This window comes from Zonotrichia albicollis, chromosome 5 (genome assembly GCF_047830755.1).
Source record: "Zonotrichia albicollis isolate bZonAlb1 chromosome 5, bZonAlb1.hap1, whole genome shotgun sequence".
NCBI lineage: Eukaryota > Metazoa > Chordata > Aves > Passeriformes > Passerellidae > Zonotrichia > Zonotrichia albicollis.
The window spans coordinates 10,200,021-10,224,617 of NC_133823.1; the positions used below are offsets into that span (position 1 = coordinate 10,200,021).

The window sequence follows — 24,597 nt, forward strand, 5'->3', positions numbered from 1 at the left end:
GTCTTGCTGAAAGTGGAAACTTGTCCTTCCTTGTGCTCTTCTTAGCAAGTATGCATTTAAATAACATTAGAACTGTGTGAGCAGACAGTGCTCTGTGGCACAGGCAGATTTTATGAGCTGTTTCAGCAGAGTTGAAAGCAAGGTTATAGCAGCCCCATACAGCAAGGTTAGCATTGGCACACACATAACAAAGATGATGTTTGTTACATTTTCTCCTCTTCTCATCTTGTGCTTGCAGCATACCATGGTGGCAACGTTTGCTAGTGGTTTTTAAGTGTTGGTCTTATTACAAATATAATGTTAGACACCGATGAATTGAGTCCAGCTGGTTTCTGTGCTGCTGCCAGGAATGCAGTGCTCAGTAAACACCTTACACCAAGCAAGTAAATGACAAAGGAACTGCCTGGACAAACAACAACCAAATGCAAGGGATCATTCTTTGTAACAAATTAGTTCTTAAATAGAAGGGTCTTCCACCAGCTTCACTGGATGAAAACTCCTGGCTCAATGAGGGCACTGAAGTGGACACAATCACCAGTAATAAGTAGGACACAACCCCTGCATGGCCTCAAGTCCTTTGCAGTATGTGAGTTTGCAGGGGTGGGAAAACCAGAAGAGAAAATTACTGAAAAAATAGTAGGGGGAGAGGTTGATGGCTTTAGGTAAAGGGCCAACTCCAGCAGCACCACAACTATTTTGTCTGAAATGTACATGGGCAGTATTGTTCAGATAAAGAAAGTACCTCTCAGTTTGGAGATGTTCAAAGGAGTGCAGTTTACTCTGGGGATGTTGTCTCCTTGCATGAGAGTTGGTGGGAAAACTAGGGAAACTGCCATGGAAGACCTGCAAAGTTCATTTTCTAATATGCTTTGCAGGAAAGAATTGAATTTTGAAGGAACTCAGCAAAAAATGCTATGTGAGAAATCAGCTGTGTTAGGATTTTTTTTTCCTTTTTTACCATTTAATTTCCATGGAAAAGCAGGAGAAACACTGTTATATGCAGAAAAATCATTTTCCCAGTCATCAATTTTTTACCAAAAATAAAAAAAAGTTCTGAGGTTTTGTGTTTTTTTGTTTTTTTTTTTTTTTTTTTTGTTTTTGTTTTTTTTGTTTTTTTTGTTTTTTTTTTTTTGTTTTGTTTTTTCCATTTTGGACAAATGGTGGGGTTTGTTTTGTTTTGGGCTTTTTGTTTGAATGAGAGATTTCCTATGTAGAAAGGCTGTAGCAGATTTCTTTGGGAAATATTGTTCCTATTCATTTACTTTTCCCAGAGGTAAGCAAACTTCTTTAGTGCTACTGCTGAACTGGAGGCAAACTTCTTTAAAACTGAATGGCTTTTGAATGCCATTTTGCTTCAGTAAAGTTTCCCAAGCTGTGGCAAAGTCCCAGCCAGGTAATAACTGCATAGGATCTGGGGCACTCAGTAGCTGTGTAGGCTCACCTGGATCCTGCTGGGCTGAGCAGCCGTCCTGGACACCAAGGAAACCCCTTTTCCAAGCCCTATGCCCTCTGCAGGTGTCTGAGCTGGAAACCTCTTATTTCCTTGCTTGCTGTCTCGCTTTTTGGTTAAATCAGCTTTTGCCACTCTTGGATTACACACACACACCCCTCACCCCTGGGCCAGTCCCAGTGCCTACTTTGCCCTGGCATGACGGGTCCCAGACCCTCCAGCTGTTTTGTGGCCTGTGCAGCAACTTCCATATTGGAAACAGAGCTTTGGCTGGGAAACAAGGTTATGTGGGGAGCTGTCGAGTTTGGAGACTGAAAGAAAAGGGGTTCAGGGGTTAAGGTGAAGCAGGAAAAACAGCTGTGTGATCTTACAGTGGTAAATCAAAGCCTGTGCAGGCCAGCATGTTCCTTTGAATTGGACACTCCTATTACATCATCTAAGCTGTTCTCTTTTTGGCATTCACTTTTCTCTAAATAATGCTTTTTATTACTCTGGATAAGTCCTATTTTGAGATTTTGAGATCTTAAGGTCATGGGCTCCACCATTTCCATAGAGTGTTTTTTTCTCTTTCCTAATGATCTGTTTTAAGGAGCAGGGAGGCACTGAATTTTTTCTTTCCCATGAATAATCTTCCTCTGTCAAGTTGAGATGCTTTGTCATAAAATACCTTTTTGCTAAAATAGTGAATGGGTGCACCATAGCCCAAAACAATTAGCACCACTTTGTGTCTGAGTGCTTTCAAGTGTGCCTCCTGGGATCTCTGTGATTTGTGCTGCCATCTTGCTATTTGTGCTGTGTCAGAGTTCACCCATCATTTCAGAACCAGGAGGGCAGGAGCTGGGCTATTCTGCACATGCGCTTTCCAGGCCTTCCTTTGCCAGGGGCCTGGAGGCTTCTGCCTCATTCATTTTACTGTGAGTAGTTTTCTCCACTGCATATATATCTCTTGGATTGAATTCTTATGTATTTCTGCCTTGGGACAGAGGTAACACTAATGCCTGTGTACACCAGGGCATTGGTAAAGGTTGCCTGGTTTTGTCGAGGCTGAGAGATGAACCTGAATTCCAAGTGCTCAGTATGACTTTTTCCTTTGCTTTCACTGAAAGCACTGATTAAACATGTGTTTACAGGCCTTTTAAACTTCACCTAGTTCTGGTGCACCAGAGTTTCAATGACTTGTCATTTCTACTAGACTGATTGCCTTGGAAATTGAAGAAATTTCTATGCTGATATGCTCTGGGTAATGAATAGTTGTCTTAGAAGAAGATGAGTACCTTGGGGTTGTAAGGATTATTGGACTGCCTATGCTGGAGCTCCAGCTATTGCATTGTGAAGATAATGAATGATTAATTGGTCTCATACTTTGTTCTTAATTGGTAGCAGCACTTTGGATGCACTGGTTGCTATAGCAACTTAGAGGATACACCTGTTCTCAGTAAAAAAAAAATTTAAAAAGTGAAGGGATATAGGACAAGGAGCAGAAATTACCACCTCACTGGCACATGTAATTGTTGTGGACAAAATAAGAGTAAAGGGAAGAGCTGAGAAAGAGGACTAGCGCAGGAATCCCCCCAGCGAAAAAGATGTGGAAACTCCTCCTGTCTTGAGAGCAGAGCTTGCTTTGCATCCTTCTTCCTTTCTGGCTAAGACCTATTTTTTTTTTCCTTTCACAAAAAATGCAGAACTGTGTTAAATGCCTGAAGTTTCTCTCTCACATGATAACTCTGCACCAGTCTCTAGAAGGAGGCTGACCCTAGATCCTTCCTGGGTAGCTGCTCCTTTACTAATGAATGTATTGTAGTGAGCTGCAGCTACAGGCGCTTGTTCCCCCTGTTGAGTTATTTCCTGTTCCGAGCATTCCTGCTCAGGTGTTCTGTGTCCTTGGTGGATTATTAAACCCTGTGCTCCTGTGTTTCAGGGGGTGAGCTACAGAAGTGAGTGGCTATTAAAAGCAGCAGTTGGCCACAGGAAATCTGTGTTAGACATGAAGTTAATTCCTGTTATTCTTGCCTTTGTAACCAGTAAATCCCTATTTTCCGCCCCTGTTTTTGTGATTATGTAAAATAACTTGCCAGGTCTAAAGGGAGCACTGGCAGCTGTGCAGCTCTAATCTTGTGTGCAACGAGGGAGAGTCACAATCACATTTTGTCTAACAGTCTGCCAGAAACCATCACACATTCATTTCACAAAGTGGAAGGAAAAAACTCTGCAATTCCTTACATAAACCAGAGAACAAGCTGTGGGGCTGCATTGTCTTCCTTCCTTCCTGATGGAACAAGAAGGGATCCCATAGTGACTTGCATCAGAATAAGATGCTGGAGTAGATGTTTTATGGGTTGTTCACCCACCCTCTGTCCAGGTGAAACTTTATCTTGGTGGAGATGGTAGTAGTAGAATTATCTCATGGAAATTTCTCACTAGTTTTGAAAAAAGCTGAACTAAAGCTGGCAAAATTGCACTTGAAAATGAAAGCATGGACATTACATTGTGGATAAATGGTTTGATGGGTGGAGCATGAAATTACCAATACTTCTGCAGCAGTATTTGTGGCCAGGACACTGACTTGGGCAAAAATCCCTGGAGCAAGGAAATACATAGAAGTACATATTTCAGCCAGATTTTGAAAAGGACAGATATCTCCTTCGTAATCCAGAGATTTGGAAATATGTCAGGAGGAAAATAAGTTAGTTTTCTAATGTGCGGTTTCTGCTACTGCAACTTAGAAATAATTGACAATATAAGAATGGAAAGAGATGCAAATGAGTATGTTACAGTGTGAACAAATGGAGGTTATGCTAATCTCGGTATGAAAAACCCATGTATGTTAACAATGATCAAACTAAATTGCTCATTAATAATCACCATAAGTCAACAGCACTTCCTACCCAGATGCTCAGAAATGTTTTATGAATCTTTGAAGCTCTGACAAAGAGCAAGATGAGGTGAGAAATTTTCTGTAGCATAGGCAGTGATGGTGGAGGAGTGGAAATGAAATCTAGGGTTATGATTTGAAAAAATTCAGCAAACAAAGCTGAGTTGTCCTGAGAAGAAATAAAGTTCTTTGACTTGATCTGATGCATGAAGCCACATGTTCAGTGACACTGCTGTAAAGTGGCTCTGCCCTGGGTTACCTGCAGTTGGAGAACTGTAGCAAAACTTAGTAGCTCTGTATACTGCTTGTGCTGCTAAGGAGTAACTTCCTTTTTATACTGATGTTGATGTGTGAGATGCACTCAGAAGACAGCAAATATTGTATGTTTCACAACAATAATGTGTGAAAAATCCTTTAGGTTTGTTTTCTAATTTGTTTCTACTTCAATTAACTTTTTAAACTGCATGTCTTGTCTCATAAAATGATGAACGCTTTCCAATTTATTGAAACAGTGGTTCTACAAAAGAACAATATGCTTGAGCAACTCTTTGTGCTGATATATCATCATCAACCTTAGTAATGAGTAGGAGAGAGATAGGGCTGGGTTTGGCTGCATTGAAAACATTTGTAGATTTTATCTCGAACAGATTTTATTAAAATTGCAACCAACTTTATATAGCCCAATATACGCTTCATTAAGGGAACATTACCTTACAATTATGATTAATTCGATTAAACTTATGAGAGTGTGTTATTTGTTCAAATCAAAAGGGTGGCAGGGAAGAATGATGGATGATGAAAGAGTGTGATAAATGAAGAAAGCAGCTGAACTAAATTGAATGTGTATTCATCCGTTTTCACTTCATAACTAATGATAAATTGAGCATGTCACATTTAACAATACATGTCTGAGCTTAATCACAGTCCCAGCCCCTGTAGTCTAATGTCTTTTGTCAGATAGCTGCATTCAGAGGACGTGATATTTGGTTTGGAGAAATCTACGCAGTTCATTATCTATCTGTCCCTGCAGCTAAAATCACAAATGAAGGCTCCTGCCCTCCCTTGAAATAACGGAAGTCTCAATTGGGATAGAGTTGTCTAGAAGGCAGAGTCTGACTGTGAAATGTTAATTTGACTTGAAAGGCAAGTGATGTATTGAAAATTGTGTGTTGTTGACAAGAATACATTTTGGGATAATTGCAGACTCGAAGCCTGTGAGCTCAGAGTCTAACTCACAGGCTCAGGCACTTGTTGTGCAGCCACGTGGGAAAGATGCCGTTCAGCACCAGCTGAAATGTCTGAATTTGGCCTGGAAGGTTTGGGGAGTTTGTATGGGCAATGACTGGCTGCCTTGGGATGATTTGCAGGCTTCTTAACACGTACCTCAGGTTTTGATGGTCAGCCTTGCTGGATGGCAATCTGCAGTTCTGGTTCTATCCTTGGTTGTAAGAGATGTGAAGCAGGATGTCAGGATCAGGGCTGTGCTGAGGGGAAGATCTTCATTTTGTCATCATCAAAACAAAAGAGGAAAACATTTTATTCTGGGATGATTGGTCAACATTTCATACCAAAAATGTAGTTTCAGCTGGCTTTGTTGTTCCATTCCTGGTTCAAAATTATTCACACGTGTTAGGCCTGAGGAATGATGGATTAGGCTGCTGAACCACACCAGGGATGAATTTTGAGCATGAAATATTTAGCATTTCCAGGAATAGTTCAGATGTGATGTTGCAGATCCTTGTGCGATGTAGATCAGAGAGAGAGAAAAGGTTGTTGTATAGTTTTAGGGAGTAACAGGAAGCAACTGCAGAAGAGCTGAATGCGTGAAATGGTCCTCCAAACCTGAAATGGAGGAAAGTCCTGCATCTCCTAAGAACACTGGACATAAAGTGATGTCCTGTAAACAAATGAAGAATAAAACTGGGTAGCTAAGCATGGGCATAAGTGTCATGTACAGGGATAGGGAGTAGGGAAGGGACAGTCTCTTGCTCTTCTCAGGTCACTTTAGTTGCTTTAGAGCAGTATCAGACACCTCTCTTGTTCTCTGTGCTGTTCCTCAAATTCTCCTTGTCCCTCTCTTGCAATCAAGTCTCTTGACATGGCAACTGCACTTCCTGTCCCTGAATAGGAGAACTCTGTGGAATTTCAAAGATATTTTTGAGCTTCTAGGTCAGGAGTGGGCCAAACTTTGTTCTTGTACAGTACTGCCTGTAAGACTGGATATTAAATAGGTTCTGGACAATTAATGTAATTTAAGAAGGGTAGCGATATTTAATTTTGCCTGCCTCTCTAAATTTAATGACTGAAGGAAAGGAGTTTGTGGGTAAAAGTTAAGGAAACAAAATAGACTATGAAATAAAGGGAAGAAAACTGTAATATTAAACTTTTCAACCAGTTTTGTAATGACATCATTCCCCCCTAGACTGATGCCACTGTTTTAAGTACCATACTATTGTTCAGTCCTGGCTTCAGGTGTCTGAATGCTTTGTGCTTCTGTGCCAGACATCACACCTGGATGGGATGGATGTGAGGGAACCCCTGTGAAGCTGTCTCTGCTTTTCCTTTATCTGTTTCTCAGGAATGCTGTAAAATGTTGGTCTATTTGCCTGAGGAATACAACTGAGCATTTCTTGGTGCGTAAAGAAGAAATTTATTTACACCTGTAACCAGCATCTATAAAACCACAACCTGATTTCACTGAACTATTGAAGCCTTATCCTTTGGAAGGTGATGATTGCACATGACATAGCACTGGCTCTAGCAGCGATGTTATTAGAGCTAGGATTCTGTCTAAGGGATGGAATTTGTAGTGAAATTTAGTCTGCAGTTCAGTTGTACACTTAGTGGCAGGAAAAGTCTAAGGAATGGAATGGAATTCCTGTGAAACTAGCAGTTTTATTTATCCCTCATGCCATGAAAGAGGTTTGGTGGGGTGGTTTTTTTTACATAGCAGACACACAAAGGGCTAACTATGTGCTTTTCTCTGGATGTCACAATGCTTCTCAAGCAGTAGTTTACAGTTGCTACACAGATATTTCTGACTCTGACCTGATTGACTGAGGTGGATTTTTTTGAGAAATGGTCTATGCTGTGAAGATGGTTAACCTGGAGGTAAATGGACCATTTCAACTGTTTAGGCAATCTGAAGCTTCAGTCTCTCAATATCTGATTGTTATGGTGAGGTTAGATCTGGGTGAGAAAGGAGGGTATGAGGTGCTGGGCTTCTCTTTGGAATGTTCCCACAGGCTCTTTGGGAAAAGAACAATGTTTAATATTACTTTTAAGCACCTCTGCATTGCCACCAATGCAAGCTCCTTTCCTGTGAGCTCTGCTTTAGCCAATGCATTCTTTTGTGGGAAACAGGGAATTGACTGAGTAAGGTGGGAAGGAATCTTCTGGAGGGATAGCTGCAGATGGCTCAGCTTCTTTGAGGAGCTCACTCTTTACATGTGCCCCAATTTTGGGTAGCCCAGTTGGAGACTTCTTCAAAGAAGATGGCTCTGGGTGCTTTCTGGACTTCAGATTTCTGCAGTGCTCCTCAGTGTGAACTCCTACAAAAGACGGGTACTGGAAGTGACTCCTTTATCTTAAAAAAAGGTATTTAAGCCACCCTTCCCCCATGGCTGAGTAGAAGGCTCAGAGGAGATAGGGGTGTAGGAATCATTAAAGTGAAATGTGAGTCATGTTCATTAAAGGCAAGCTAGCAGAATGTCTTATATTAGTGGCTGTGTAATGATTAGAGCTTCCTGTAATAATGATGATGGTGATTCTACTATATGAATTGAACATTCATTCTAAGTTAATTCACACCCTTTTAACTAATAAGTTATTTAAGGGAATAAAAAAAAGGAACCCTTTTTAGCTCATAATTTGAATAGACTGATCAGAAGAAAGCTGAAATAGCAACTCTCCCTCTGTTCTGGGAAGATTCAAATTGTAACCTTTATCTCAGTTTGGTAGTTTTATTTATTTATTCATAATTAACTACATCTCTACTAAATACTAGGCCTCCCTCCCACTGGAGATTGTCTATGTTTTCACTAGAAGTATGTTCCTAGTCACAATTGTCTTAAAGAACTTTATTTTGGTGTGAAATTATTTGAAGAAAACGTCATTTTTATTTTTGTTATTCTGAGACATGGCAGGGAGATGAATGATTTACTGTTTGCCTTTCAAAATCTCCATTTTTGAGCAAGAAATCGTGGTCTACAAATATTTTTATGAGGAAAAAATAAAAAGAGGAAATAATTATTTATGGTATATGGGACAAAAAAAATCTGAATAACAAGATTAAAATGAGGCAAAAGGTTTAGTTAGAGTATTGAAGGAAAACTCTGATGGTGGCAGCCATGGCTTTGCAGTAGTCTCTTGGTAGCGAGAAAAAACTCTAGTTAAAGCTGTTTAAAGAAAGCCTTGGGGATAGAATAGCATATAAAGCCCCAGCAGAGTGGAAAATGGATACAAGAGACTAATTGGTCTTTTGTACTTGCAGCTTTGGTCATTCAGAGGACCTGGAACCACTAGCAAGTTGAGGACTTGAGAAGTTGTGTTCCATTGACGTCAGCTTCTGCGCGTCTGCAAATTCACCTGAACAAATTGACACCTTTGAGTGAATAACATGGGTTTTCTCATTGTTTTATTCATTACTTTTGCCTTGCATTCAAAATAGGAATGTCCAAGACAAGTTTTGGCATGGTTAGGTATAAAGACTGTACAGAACGCCTCAGTGTTTTAGTTGTGTACTTCCTGTTTAGAAGTAACAACTGAACTTTTACCATGATTTCTGTCCCGATCAAAGGATTAAATTTATTAAACTACATCTTGTATTGCCATATATTTCAAGATGAAACTAACCAAAATTTCAGCTCTGTACACTATAAAAACTTGAAGGAATCCCACACTGTGTAAACCAAGAGGTTCAAAGTTAAATTCAGATTAGTATAATTTGTATCTGGAAGACACACTCTGATGCCTTGTCAGCTGAGTTCCAGCATTTAATGTCTTCTCAGCTTAGCTTGTGCAGGATTGCAAACATGTACATTTGGAATAACTTGTCATAATTTACTCCTTAGGTTGTGCTCTTGTTGGTGACACACAGTCTGATGTGCAAATCCCTCAAAGTCAGCTTTTATTTGAGTCATTGCAGGTATCTGCTTCCTTGTAAACAATTTATAATGAACGTTTGGTTATTTGAGATGTAACTCAAATTGGTTTGGAGAATGCATCTCTTTGGATGCTGCAGCAGATTCTGGAGGAGAACAGCTGGGACAGGAGTCTGGATGCTGCGGAGTCTGTCTGGGAGGGCCTGGGTAGAGGGAGCTGTCCAGCCACTGGCAGCTCCATGTGTTCTGTATTTATCTTGCAGGGGTAATTCTTAATGTTTCTTGAGCTTTCCTTTAGATGAGAACTTTTCTGCTTTCTTCTCCAGAATTACAAGAAAATCCTTACTGCAGTCAAAGTTGCTCTGGAATACCAGCGCTGAATTCCAGCCCAGGCCAGGCTTAGATAATCCTTTAATAAACATCAAGTTCTAACTACCTTAGTTAAACTAGGCTGAAATACCAGTACCTTACATCTGATGCTGCAATTGAACGTTCTCACTTCAGGGTACAACAAACTTGAAATTATCTCCAAAACATGGCCTTCTCCTCATCCATATCCCTCAGGAAAAACAAAAAGTCAGTTGAAATTTCTCATAGGTATCACAGAATCATTTTGGTTGGAAAAGATCTTAAGTCATCCAGTCCAATCTTTGATCACTACCCTGCCAGCTGGCACTGAGTGCCACATCCAGACTTTTCTTGAACACCTCCAGGGATGGTGACTCTAACACCTCCCTGGGCAGCCCACTTTGATGTTTAATAAGCCCTTTCTGTGAAGGAATTCCTCCTGATGTCCAAACTGAACCTCCCTCCCCTGGTTCAGATTGAGGTTGTGTCCTACTATTTGCCTAGCAGGGAGAAGGGGTTGACCCCCACCTTGCTACCACCTCATTTTGAGGAGTTGTAGAGTGTGATAAGATCCCCCTTTAGCCTCCTTTTCTCCAGGTTAAACATCCCCACCTCCCTCAGGTGCTTCTCACAGGATTTGTGCTCCAGAACTTGGCTAAAGGTAGTAAGCAAAAAAATGTTTTCTTTAGGGTTTGAAAATACACTGCTAATCACTCTTGGGTTAATCAGGAGACAGAGGTCTTTGAAAGAGAAATATTTATTTCCCTCTTAAAATAGCTTTTTTTCAGCTGCTTCTCAAAACTGGGTTGCCCTCAGGCTTTGTCTTCTTTTTGTTCTCCCAGCACAATATCTAACACACAGAACTAGTTCTGGTAAAGTGCTAACTTGGGTAGTTTCTGAATGTCTCTGATAACCTCAGTGGTTTGTGTGTGCTTGGACATGGGTCTGGAAGACATCAAATATCACATTAAATGTTCAGCATTATTAATAATATTGACCTGAAATCTGCCAGACTGTTATGAAACTGTTGGTGAGTGGTGGAGTCTAAGTTCTGCTGGTTGAAATACAGAGGTCTGGCAGCTCAATGAGCAGTTTCATATTTATTGGTAGGCCTAACTGTTCTGAGTCAAGCCATATTTCCTCCATCAGAAGAGTTTATGTGCTTTCATCATCTTCACTGGTGACACTTTCCAAACAGAATTGTGTACTGCAACATAAATATTGAAGGATGCTGGCTGCTCTGACCCAAAACATAGAGGAAGTAGAATATGTGGCAAGGCCCACTGTGCCCTGTCTAGTGCTTGCATGTTGCAATGGAATTCAGCAGGATGTTAGGAAGTGAATCGATAATCAGGATGATAATGGTCAAAAAGGATGTTCACAGACAATAATTATGGATCTTCTGGCTTTATTTTTTTGCCAGCAAATATAATGTTCTGATGAAGTCATAATTTAATTAACTCCATCTTAACAGCATCCAAAAGCCTATACTTTGCAGGAATAAGTAATGTCCTGTCGTCTGTCTACACTGATTTTACCATTGTTGTTGTTTGCTGTAATCTTCCTGTGTTACTGTGAAAATTGCATCTGTCTTTAATATGAAATTCATTAAGATCTCTGCTTTTGAGCAGTTGTCAAAACAGCTTCTTACATTTCAGCCTTAACATTCATGTATTTACATTTAGCTTTGTGGAGAACCAATGGGAATAAATATTTTCTCCTCCCCCTCCTCTTACTTTCCTCCTTCAGCTGCCTTTCCCAGTGCTCTCCTTTACTTTCTTCTCCCTTTCATAACCTCATCTAGACACCTATTAGCTCTCTGTTTCAATAACACTGCTCTGGCTTCCATGAAAGTGCTTTTTAATGTAGGAGATGTACTTCAGCCATAACACCAGGGTCACTTTCTGAGTAACATTTTATGGGATTGATTAAACTTTAACACCATAACTGTTGACTTTATAGGCCAAGGAAGAGACACTGAGTGCTAAGCTCTGGATAATTTGTGCTTCACAATTTTTAAAAATCAGACAGAGATAAGGTTTAATGTGTTTGATGAAGCAACCCGTTTTCTTTTTCTACAGCATGTCCTATTTTAAAAGACCTACAACATTTAACATAAAGTCTTTAATGAAATAAAGTTATAGTAAATAACTATATACATGTAGAAAAGATTATTTAGTTATCAATGGGACAAGAAGTTATCAATGGGAAGAATACAAGAAGATTTAATTTGCTCTTTCCTTGGCTTCAAATGTGAGCACCTTGTGCTTTTTGCTGTTTCTAGAAAGTGAATTAATGGCTGCTCTTGGCTGAGTTGGTGTTCCAGAAACATGTTGTTCCTTCTCACTGCAGGGTCTCCCCTTGCTGTGACTTTGGTAGGGCAGAAAACAATGGTGGTTTGCTAAATAAACAGAAAACCCCCAGCTCTGTTTAAATCTCTTCTTTCAGTGTGTGCAGTGGCTGGTGCTGAGAAGTTGCTGGAGAGTGGTGCCTCTCAAGCAACTCTTGTTCCAAGAAGCAAGAGGAGCATGAAAGAGTGCTTGATGGATAATGTGGCTGCAGGTACAGTTCCTGGGCTGGTTTTAGTCTCACATGATTTTAGGCAGGCCGTCTGTAATCCTCTCATTACCTCATCTGCTTGGTGGCTAATAGAGCACTTATCTGCCAGGGCTTCCCTGTTTTTCTCTGCCTGTGGGAAACTCCTCTGGCTGGAGCTGACACACTGCTCCTAATTACTGTTCAAAATTAATGGTATGGATGTGCTCCCCCATCCAAAGGGAAGAATGGTTGTACTTCCTTGTGGAGCCTGAAGAGTCACATCTAATGCATGATTGACCTCAGAGGGGAGCACACAGAGGTTCAGTTTCACCCTGACTGAGCAACTCAGATGCAGAATCCCTGCAGGCCCTGGGGATAAACCCCAGCCTGGGACTGGGCCTTCCTTGCACATTTTTACTCTGCCAGAGCAAACTAGTGTAGGGGTGTTGGATAATGCTCTATTCTGTGCATGAGCTTCCACTGGAGTTTCTGGACCCCTGATAAAAAATGATAGTTAAGGGCACCTCACAAATCCCTAAAAGCATTCAGCCTGTGCTATGGTGAAACCCAGCCATTTTCAAGGTGACAAAGACCTCCCCAGTAGGAAAAGATGGCTTGGTGTGGCCAGGGAGTGCAGTTATGGCCTGGCATCAGCAGATTTCATGATGAAGTCACAGTAATATTGCTATTTTAGAAAATCAATAGCATGGTTAATTGTCTTGTCCTAACATTCCTTGGGAAGGGTAACTGTGCAGCTTAAAAAAGAGCCAAAATTTAAAAGCCTTGTGGCTTACTATTTCAGTGGAAACGTTTTTAAATTGAAAGCCAAGTCTTACTTGCAATGCTAACTTTCATAAAAGGATTCACATATTTGAGCACCTCTTGAGATTCAAAGGAGTCATCCAGAGGGTTCTGTCTCTGCCCTGAGTGCAGAAGACATTTGGGCTCCTAGGAAGGCAGACCCCTCGAGCTGCTGGGAAAGCTGGGGAGCCCAAAGTGGGTTATTACCAAGGAAGGAAGGATAATGTCTCCATGAGTCCTTCACATGATGCTCCTCTGGGCTGTTGCCAGCAGCACTGACCAACGCTTGTCTCAGTGCTCCTCTTTGGAGGTGGGTGCTGTTGGGAAGGGGCACAGATTGCATTGTTTTAAGGGCAACTTTCCAGAACTGCTTGAAGCTGCTAATTGATCAAAAGCACAGTCACATTGTTGAGGAGGACTGGATATCACAAGTGATGCCTAAGAGGAAGAGGCAGCCTCTGTTTCAGGAGATCTCTGAAACACTGATTGCTGGAAACTGGGAATAATACCCAGGAGAAGAAATGCTTTGCCTTGTTTTAGCAGGTTCCTGGGGAGTCTGCCACTTGTGGCTTGGAGAGATAGTCCAGTACTAAATGATCATTGAGTCTGTTAGTGCTCATAAAAACCAGTTCTTGCCTTAAAACTGAAATGGTTTGTGGATAGGCTGAATCTAGGAAAGTTTAGATTGCTTGTTGAAACTGAGAGGGGCCCTGATCAGATGTCTTTTCCTTTTCACATGGATAAGTAAACCCGTATTTTCTCCTTAAGTCAAAAGTATTTCTTATATGACTTCTCACTATCTGTTACCTTCTCTCACTCAATCCATGCAAGGTTTGTTACTTGCAATTCCCCTTCAGTATTTCCTTTGCTCTTGAGTCTCGTGTCCTTCAGCATGTGCCACTTTAGCTGATCGCTGAAGTCTCAAGAGGGTCTGGCAGGCACTGTTGCTGTTTTCCAATCTTGCCAACTGTAATATTTCTTCCAGGCAAGGTCCCTCATAATTCAGGAGAGGTCAGTCAGGACCTGGGAGCTGAACCTGTCTTTACAATGAATCAGCAGTGAGACCGAAAGAATTTATGCAAACCATCAAAATTATTTTGCTGCTAACGGTGTTGGGGATAGGTCTGACAGCATTGTTGAGTTTTTTCTGTTCTGCAGCAAACAGTAAGTAGTGTAGGATCCATTAAATATCAGCCTAGGTTCCCTTCATCCTAGATGTGGGCCTTGAGTCAGTCTCCCTACTGCACAGGAAACAGAAGAATGGAGCTAAACACAAGCATGTAACACTTTATCATAAAAGTGTTTATTCTGTTTATTCTTCATTGGAGTCTCTCATCACCACTAAGCTGCTGACAGCCCTGCCTCTCACTAAGGGAATTTAATTTTTCTTTAGACCATATTTAATTCCATTCTCAGATAAAAACAATAGATGGGGAGTTTGTCTCTCACTGTGTGTTTGGCATTCTTTAGAGACTCTCAGGAAAGAGAGGGAGGTATTTTTCTTATAGTAAGATGTGCTTTTAGAATTAGGTAGTGTAAAAAAGTTCAAGCTGTTCCCGACTTGACAGATTATATTTTGGTATCACTTAACTTCTTGAAGTATTTGAGATTTGGCTCCTGGTCCAAACCTGAATTTGTTGTAGTTAGGTGCATCATAGGAGAGAGAAACATTAAACACAGAGGACTTAACCCTCAGAGAAACACCATGGGAAAACACCCCAATTGAATGGTAAAAGGTACAATGCTAAAACTGATCAATAAAATCAGTCTGTAAACAAAAAGATAAAAAAGAAAAAACTTGCAGTGAGTGTGCTTCAGTCTGCCTGGAACAAAATCTGCTCTGGTGGGAAAGCTCTTCCTTCAGTGCTTTGTTTCATCTAGTATTTTACTGTCTATATGCTTTTGTAAAAAGTCTGCCCTTAAAGGCTAAGATATCTTCTAATTCTCTTCTATATCTTCTAATTCCAAAAAACTTTTGATGTGCAGATTGTTAAATTAATATGCTTTAGAAATGGAGTCAGCACAATTTTGCTGAAAATTTGAATGTAGACATATTTAGATTTAGCTCTCAGAGATTTTGAAAGGTTATCTGTACATAATGTCCTACTATAAACACAGGGTCTTTTACCCTAAAAGAAGAAGTGGTAGTAATTCAGAATGGAAATTGAACCATGGCAGATTGTCACTGCCTTTGGGTGTGGAGCCTGTATAGTCCAGGTTCAGTTCCAAAAGGTGCAGATGTCGTTAGTTCTTTGTTTCTGTCACTTCTTCACCAAAAAAAAAACGTCTTTTACCCATGTAAGCATCTAAATAGTCTGAAATCCAGGTTATGTTATCTTTGCTCAGGTGAATGGCATCTCAGTTCCTGAGCAGTCCTTGACTTGTCAGTGCTTTCAGAGCAAAGTGCTACCTCAACAATCCGATGTAGTGGCACATGAGCTATATAGAGTAAAACGTTAGACTCACACAATAAGTTTTTGCACGCTTCTCTCCCTTGATCACGCTGCCAAAGCAGACATTAATCAGCTTTACTCTAGGAGTCAGAATAGAAACTTGCTTGTAAATTACAACCATTACATTTCCGGCTTAAATTTCGACTCCTTTAAGCTAATGCTTTAAAAGACTAACCCTACAGCTCTGGCAGGTGCCACATCTTGCCTCTATATCCATTTGGCACACTCTCCCTCTCTCTCTCTCTTTTTTTTTTTTTTAAGTTGAAGAATTACATTATCTCCGTGAAATAACTTTCCTTCTTTAGTTGTTCACTTTGATTCAAGGATTTTTGATTAAGCGTTCAGGGGTTATGAATAAATAAGAACCAGCAGCTCAGTAATTGGTATATCATTACTCCCTAGTAGCACATTTAATCCTCAGCTTCGCTGCACCACATAACCTTTTCCTTCAGTCCTCTTCCTCCTCAATATTGCTTACATAAAAAAAAAATAGGGGAGGAGGGAAAAAAGCCATGTCACTGCAAGCTTCACAAGTTACCATTAAAATGAATACTTTTTAATTTCTCTGGATGAGATGGAGCCCTGTGCTCTGGGACAATGCTGATGGATGACATTTTAATGCAGCTGAAATGTTATTTTTACTGAACCAGGGAAAACTATAAATTTTGCTTCATTGCCACTGATGGCTCTATGCATAAAACTGTGGTGGCGCCCATTGCCCATGAATAATCACCTCAGCATGGCAGATGTTACTTCACAGGGAAAGCAATTCTTTTGCCGAAGAATTGTGAAAAGATTAATTGTCTACAGCTGTTTCATGGCCCACAGCAATCTTGATACATTTATGATAAGTTTAAGAGCTCACTAGAGGCAGCTCACATTCCCTGTTGTGAGAGAGGGAGGAGAGGGAGCTGAATGGCTTTATTTTGACACCTGGATCCATAGAATCTGTCAGCTCCATTATAGCCTTCATAAGAAAGCCTGCTGTTGGCAGGTTTGGGATGATTGTGAGTGGGCTAAGATACAGGAATTATCTGGACATAGATAAAGAAAGGGAGACTGAGAAGAATTATTCAAATTTGTGCAAATGAATTACTTCCATTTTTCCTCCCTCTGCCAAGTGGAAATTGAACGTAACCCACTCTGACCTTTCTCTATTAAGTGCTGCAAATTGCAGTAAATGCATAGTTCTGAGTGCCCTAATGAGACAAAGCTCTAGCAATGCCTCATTAATAAGGAAAGTTTGACCTTGCTGGTCAGCCCTTCATTCGATATTGAAAAGAAATAGGAAAAAAGAAGAGATGACCTGCTGTAAATTTTGAACAATACTTTTGATTTAGTTTGTATATACTCCCAAGCAGACACTTCACAACCTTTTTTTCCCTTCCATTTTACTATACAAGTCAAGAAGAGGTATTTACTTACTAGGTTTCTATGTAAATTCATGAGGACAGTGGTGATTTATAACTGGAACACACAAAGGTGATCTGATGAAGCTTTTTCAAATGTGCTTTTACTATTTTGTGTTGATGAAATAATGTTGATACCCTCCATTCTACACAGGTCTGTTTTCCTTTTTCCCACAGCCCATATCCATTACCTTCCCACTGGCCCATATCTGAATGCCAGTGTGTATTCTGTGTGCCATTACTCGAAAAGAATATGGCCAGGAATTTGTATTCTATCCCTAAATGCAATTGCTGGAGCAGCTCTGAGAAGGTGATGGGAGATGTTTGCTCCCAACCCTGACAGAGCAGCTCTCTGATTCTGGTCACTGTACCATTCCAGATGAGATAGAATCTAAAGGGCCCAACACTTAATTCAAAATAAATACCAATAATCCAGTCTAAAGAGATTTATTTTAAAATCCCAAATCTGTGAATGCATGCACATTAAAGAGAAAAAATGTTGAACAAAGCTAAAAATTGGGAGAGAAATATGGAAGTCAATCAATAGATTTATAGAAGATAAATGGTTATAATCTCTGGTGTTCTATGGTCAGTCTTGCTTTTAGAAATCATAAGGGGTCAAATATTGCAAACATTGACAAAGTTTATTTCTCTTTTTTATGACTTGGACATGATATACCTCTGGTTTTTTTCATAGTTACAGAGCCTAGCTTGATTTTTGTTTACATTCTTTGTTTGTATTTGTATATACCTGTGTTTTTATATATTGACATAATTTTAGTTATAAGATATTTTTATTTATTATTAGTTATAATAATCATTATATGTATAGCAGTATTCATGTAAACAATACTTTTGTAATTCATATATTTATCCATATTTATGTTTTGCACTTGTTTCTTATGTTCTTTATTTGCAGTTATTATTTCAAACATTTTAAGGCATGCATTCAAGAAATTTAAATAAAAAGTGAGGCTTAAATGTGTTCTCTGCTTGCTAAAACTTGCTGCAAGTGGTAAATGAATAGTTATAAAGTGGAAATCTGCTCAGAAATGGTTAATGAACCAAAATAGCGTTGCTCAATTTGCTTGGATAAGTTAAAGAATAAGCTGACCAGGTCTGTTAGACATTTATAGTTCCTTCAGAAATTGCATCCCCTGGGATTTGTGGGTCGCAGGGGAAGTGCAGGAGCATGCCTTTAGTGTGCTGTAACCAAAGAGAGGTGGATGGAGGCTCTGTGGGGCCTCAGGTACTGGAAATTAACAAAGCATTGGAAACTGGGATCAATTTTGTACCTGGGAACAGCCTCTGGGAGTGAAATATGCTGCCACACAGAAGAGGATGAGTATGTGCTTTGCACATACATCAAATATTGAAATGCCAACCAAGGAATCCAGGCTTGTCCTCCCAGTTCTGAAATGACAGCTTTTGGGGTGTGAGGGATGTCAGTGTTTGTTAGCAGCCCTGTTCTCTACAGAAGAGCAGCTGCTCCTGCCATATCCCTGTTTGGTCCATGTTGCTGACATCCAGGCAGCTCGTGAGGCAGCGTTCATCTGGCAGTGGACAAGGAGGATAGAGGGGTGTGTTTCCCAGCTTGATAGGATAATTGTTATTCCTGCCCACAGAGGCAGATGTTTTTCCATTACACATTCCAGTACAATGTGACTGTAGTGGATGTTAATGTTGCAGGTTTCAAACCAGGAACAGCATTCAGAAAATTTTGCAGTCCATGGGATCATTATAAGTGGTCTTCAGACCTAGGATAATATCTATATAATCACAGATTTTTAAGCAATAGTGCTAGTGGTGAAGAAAATTTAGGAAGGTGACAGCAACCACCAATCTAAAATATCTAGGAATCATTCTGGTGAGGACACATCAGTGTCTAGTGAAGCCCCATGAAAGGATTTCTATAAAGAAATCTAGACTGCTGCTGCATACAGAGAGATTCTGTGCAGTGAAAGGTATGAGAATATGGAATAGGGGCATTTTTAATGGATGAAAGAGTCCCTTTTTGGCATGGTTTATATTTCTAACTTTGCCATTGCTCTCCAATTTTACTGCCAGACCTAGAATAAAAGATTAGTAGCAAAACACAGATCTCTGAGAGAAGAATCATAAGCAACAAACATGAAAAATATCAGCATGAGAGTTTCCTGCATCAGCATGTGTAATGTGAAGGGTGTTGTTGTAAGTGCTGCATAGACAGCAGCACTCATCCCCAGCTTGCTGAGAGTAATGGGTGGGTTTTAAAAATTTCTTTCATTAAGTTATACCTGTGAACAAGTAAGATTTTCTCAATATATTCATAATTCAAAATAATTCACCAAAATACTGCAGATGTATCTTAAAATCAGTATTTTTTGGCAGTGGGCTCTGACAGACTATTTAAATATACCTAAGTCAAGACAACTTGACTTATTTGGATTTGTCAGTCTCACACCTCTGATTGGATGGCTGTAAAGATTTGAATCAAATTCCCACAGTGAATATTTATACTTAAGACCTAAATGTTCATTTTACACCAATATTTTCCAGCATGAAGTTAAAATATACTGTTTCTGCAAACATTCCTCCAGAAGGAGTCATTTGTTTGAGCACATCTCAAAGAAGGTTGCCCACGCAGCTGGAATAATTCTGAATAAAAAATTCTTATGTATTTACCTGTAGATTGTATAATACTCACTTTTGTCTCATAAAAGGTGCTATTTGAGCCTGATAAATAAGGTTAATAATCTGTTGTCAAATTCTCCATTCTTCAGGATCAGGTTTTTCAGCACAGCTCAAGAATTGCAAATACTTAATGAAACATTAATTATCTAAGAAATCTTTCTACAGTGCTGAGTGAAGAGTAGAGACAAGCATTTTTTTTTGTACTTGGGCAGGAAAATACAATAGTATTTGTTCAGACAAAAAAAAAATAGAATACAGAAGGAGCTAAAATTGTCTTTTGTGGGACCTGTCACTAAACTAAAATATGACATGAATTCAACTAGATTTTTTTTCTGCTATAATTAACTTTGTCTTTTGACAACTCTTTCTGAGGCATATATTAATTAAATACGGGATAATGAATAGAGACAACTAGATCACTAGGGCATAAATCAATTGAGGGATTCTGATGATATCATAAACCACACGAATGGAGTATGTGCAGTTCATAATAACATCAAAAGACTGTGATTGATTTGGAACTTAGCGATCCTTCTACATTCATGATTTTTTTTTATATAAAGCATAAAAACTAGTGATCTTATGCAAAGACAAGATGATTTTTCTCCCCCATGTTCTTTGATAATGGGGAAATTGTCATTGTTCAGAGATAAAGAAAAAGGCTGTGCTTATTACATGGAGAGGGATGGCAGAAGATCCTGCTGTGGTCTCAGAGAAGGGCTGGAACTAAGAACAGTTTTACTGTCATTATTTATACACCTTCTGTGGAGAAGTCAGGGCCTAGTTTTCTGGTGGTTTAAAATGCTTCTGCTACTTGCAATCCACTGATTTCTTACTAATAGATACCTTTTTTTTTTTTTTTTAACTCTCAGGTTGTGCTTATTTAGCAGATTGCATTTTCTGGAGTCTAAGACCTTTTCCATGTAAGTGACCTGAGATTTTTATTTTTTCCCAGATAAATAAAAGCTCAAAGTAGTGGATTTTCCCTGCAGATGTGCCTCTTTTGCACAGTAAATCTGGATCAAAGTGTGGTCTCTGTGGTATGACAATAGTTCTTTTAGAAAACTGTATGGTGATAAACGTGTGTGTCTATACAAAAAGACATGCGTGTATATATATAAATTAATTTTTTAAAAATCATATTTGATGAACAGATCAAAACCCCTCTGGGTTGTGCCACATGCACTCCTTACATATCCAGTGCTTTTCATGTTAAATTTACTGGGTGTGGGGATATGAGGTGAGGGAACAAGGGATGTTTTGGCTCCTAGTTCTGCATGTTCAAAGAGAGAAGTCTCCATGCAGAAAGACGACCTTATGCTCCTTTTAGTTCTTCTATAGTGCTGTCAGGAGTGCATATGGAAAGGGTTGTAGCAGATAAAGAGGGCACCGGTCAAAGCCTTGTCCCTTGATAAACCTTTCAGATGTGTTCAGGTGTCTCTGGGCTATGAGACACTGTAAAACAAAGAATGAGAGGATGGCTCTGTAGCTGCATACCAAGTGCAGTGGAGGAATGTGATTTTGGCTTTTTGATCAGACACAGCATCCAAGAATGAAGAGTTAGGTGTGACTTTGGTAGCTAACCCAGCTAGCATTGCCAACTATTAATAAATACATTTGCTTAGTCTCTGTCCCCAGGCTGGTCTGCAGAGCTCTCTGGTAGCACTAGCACTCCTCCTTTGCTGGTAGCTTTTGCAGCCATGGATGCTGAAAGGAAAGGCCCTGTATTCCTGGAGGGCAAAATTATTGGCTGTGCAGTTTGGTGATTACTGCTCCTCTAAACTCCTTTTGACACTTGAGAACGTGCCATGTTTTATGTGCAGGATTGATTGTCAGTGCCAGGGTTGAGGAGAGGCTTGGGACAGCGGAAGGAGGGCTGGCATGGTGAAGGTATGAGATTGCAGATCCAACCCCTCATGGAAAGCCAGGCTCAGGGGCCAGGAGACAGACACTGCCTGCTCCAGCACCACCTCATCCACACAGGCTGCCTGAGGAGGTGAATCCCAACACATGTGATAGCTCTGAGAAAGGTGTTTCCGAGGAAATGCCCAGGAAGTAAAGGAGTGTCAAATATGTGGCCCTGTTTATCCAGTGACATAAAAGGAAGATCCAATACTCCGGAGACATTTTGGTTTATCTTGGCTGCCTCACACTCTAGCTACATTTTAAAACCAAATTCATTTATATTTTCATTGCAGTTATAATTTCCTGCACAAACAAGCCAACAAAATTGGTTGCTTCAGGACCTTATAATTCCATGTAATCTGCTCTGAGTCCTAAAAGAAACCTGCAGATAATTTGGGCTCAAAATCTTTTTGTAACAGGTTAAGCTGGCTTCCAAACACTTGGACAATGACAACCATGTGTGACTTTTGAAAGCCTCTGTCTGTTCATCTAAAATGTAAATTCCCTGCTAAGGGCACCACATATAAGTAAATTACGTTTTAAACACCAAATCCATTTTATTTGCTGAGGCCTTGGGCACATTTTAATACTGCAATGCTAGCACTTTAAGTGTATTTTTGTGAGGCCTCTAGAGCGTTGTCACGGCTAGGCACCGTATAAATAACATTTATTGTTATTATCATTGTATGTCGTATTCACTCTGTTTTGCTACCATTAATAAACCATTCAGGCAATGTTGTTGTAATGTATAATATTAGCAGCAGCCTCCTTTGGGAGACATATAACTGGGTACTTAATATTCTAGCTGTTTCCTGGGCCATCTCTCCACAGGCTCAGACACTACAGTGTGTTCAAAGTTCAGCATAAAAAAATGGGCTGGCTGTGCAAAGATCACAGTATCTTACAGCACGCCTCGCAGCAACTCACATCCTGGCCCTTGCTGTCAAAATTCTTTAACACTAGATAATAGTAAATTAGGGAAATTGCCTGCAATTTGGGGAATGCTTTGTTGCCCCTTTTAAATTTGTCATTGCTTGAAAAAAAATAAAAAGAAAAAGATGCATTCACTGGATTGATATTTATATGCCTTTGCATCAGCCTTGCAGATAAAGCTGCTGCCCTTCAGCCCTCTTGTGGGACTGCCTAGATGACAGAAAGCTCTGGTGCTAAGGAAAAGTGAACTGTGAAGCCCAGGGTTGTTTCAGGCCTGTATTAATTTGCACTGAGGATCATCCTCTGTTAATAGCTTACAAAGCAAAATTTCTGTGACCTTTTCTCTTAATAAACAGCAGGCAAAATCCAACCATGCTTAGAATTGCGTTCTTAAAAACACAAAAACAAGCAATGTTTTTGTGTAACAATGATGATGTGAATACGGAAGAGAAAAATGTTCATGCTGTGAAAGCACTGGTGGATTAGCAGGTGGAAAGATGGGGGGAAACCTCCTTGCTGCAAGGCCTTCTCACCACTCAGCCACCCAAATGCTTCATCAGCTCACAAGGCAGAAGATCCCAGTTGGCAGATGCCTTTGAAGGGCACTGCAGGCCAGGTGTGACTTGGGCTGGCACGGGATGCTGTCTTTTAGCAGTCCTGCCTCTGTTTTTGATTTATTCACCTTTCCTATCTCTTTGTGGACTTCCTTGCAGCTTTTTCTGGGCAAGCTGAGTTGTGATGTGTGGCTGGACCCATCGGTGCTGGGCTGTGGGCTGTGGCACATTGGCTGCTCAGTGCAGGAGGAGCTGGCTCCAGGCAGCCTCAGCACCACACACAGCCAGGTCAGAGCACAAGCCAATGGCTCCATCACATTTAAGCTCAAGACACACTTTTCTTTCCCTGTTGCCTGTCTTGCTCATGCATTTTTCCCCTCTGGGAAATAAAGCCTTTCTGATATCAGTCACCAGCAACACACTAAGAGCTCAGAAGAATTTTTGGGTTGGAGGGTCCCTGTGCTGCACAGTCCCCTGCCTGCCAGCTTGTAGGAGGCTTCCAAGGGTTCCTCTGCCTGTGTGGGCAGCCCACAGGATGTAGCTCATAGTCTGTGACTGACACACCTTCTGGAAGGTAGGAGTGCTCTACCACCTCCTTTCCTATGCCATCAACTGGGTCCTGAGGTCTTTCCTAGCAACTTGTCACCCTGGTTTTTTAAGATTTTCTAAGCCTTCTGATGTTGACATTCTTGTAGTGAACTTTCTCACACACTTTCTGTAAATAACTCATTGTTTTGCATTCCTTTATGGAGAGAGTTGATAGACTGTTGGTTTGACCAGTGTTATTGGAGAGGTGGCACTGTCATCCTCCAATCCACTGTCACTTTTGTAAAACTATAAATATTGGAGTCAGAAAATAAACTTTCCTTTTCTCCTTCACTTTGAGAACGGTGGTGTGCTTGTGTTCTTTCATGTCCTATAGCGACAAGCAACTCATGCTTTTTCTCAGTTTTCCTTCCTCTCTCACTCCACACAAAGCTTTAGATGTAATTTGCACATTCATGGGTCACTTGTTGAGTGGTCTCTCTGGGACTGATTGTTTCATCTCTTTGAAGATGTTAAGTTTTCTGTCTAATGATGTGATCATCATCATCCTAGTCTGTATTATGCCTTGTAAATCCATTCCAAGCCTGCACAGCCCAGGAGAAAAACTTCCTTGTTTTTTTTAATGGGAACCTGCATTTCATGGTAGGGTCATATCCTGGATGTCCTGGTTTAGGGCAAATTTTGGCAGGAAACTTCTGAAGTGGTCCCTCTAGAAGCAAATTCAAGTGCCCCTCCCCCCCCCCGCCTTGGTTCAGGAGACACAAATCTCCTTTGAGAAAAGTGGAAAAAACCTGTTTATTTAACAAGTGAAGTACTCACAAACGTGGGAAAATGAATAATATTAAACAATGGAACCTCTTGTTCTGAAGCAATGGCAAATTCAGAGAGAGAGTCCCTGTTGTGGGGTGTAGCTTGGCCTTCTCAGTCTCTTGTCAGTCCCTCCTGGGCTGGACAATCCTGGGCCATGGTGGGCCACAGGTGTGAGCTCCTGGTATTTTTCTGGGTGTTCAGTC

General features: G+C 40.4%; 1 long non-coding RNA gene across 1 annotated transcript; it reads left to right on the top strand.

Moving 5' to 3' along the window:
• Window positions 1-1,143: 1,143 nt before the first annotated feature.
• On the top strand, window positions 1,144-22,615 carry LOC141729124 (uncharacterized). The gene is made up of 2 exons (XR_012580360.1): window positions 1,144-7,919; window positions 8,815-22,615. It is a non-coding gene; the product is annotated as an uncharacterized LOC141729124 (long non-coding RNA).
• Window positions 22,616-24,597: the final 1,982 nt, after the last annotated feature.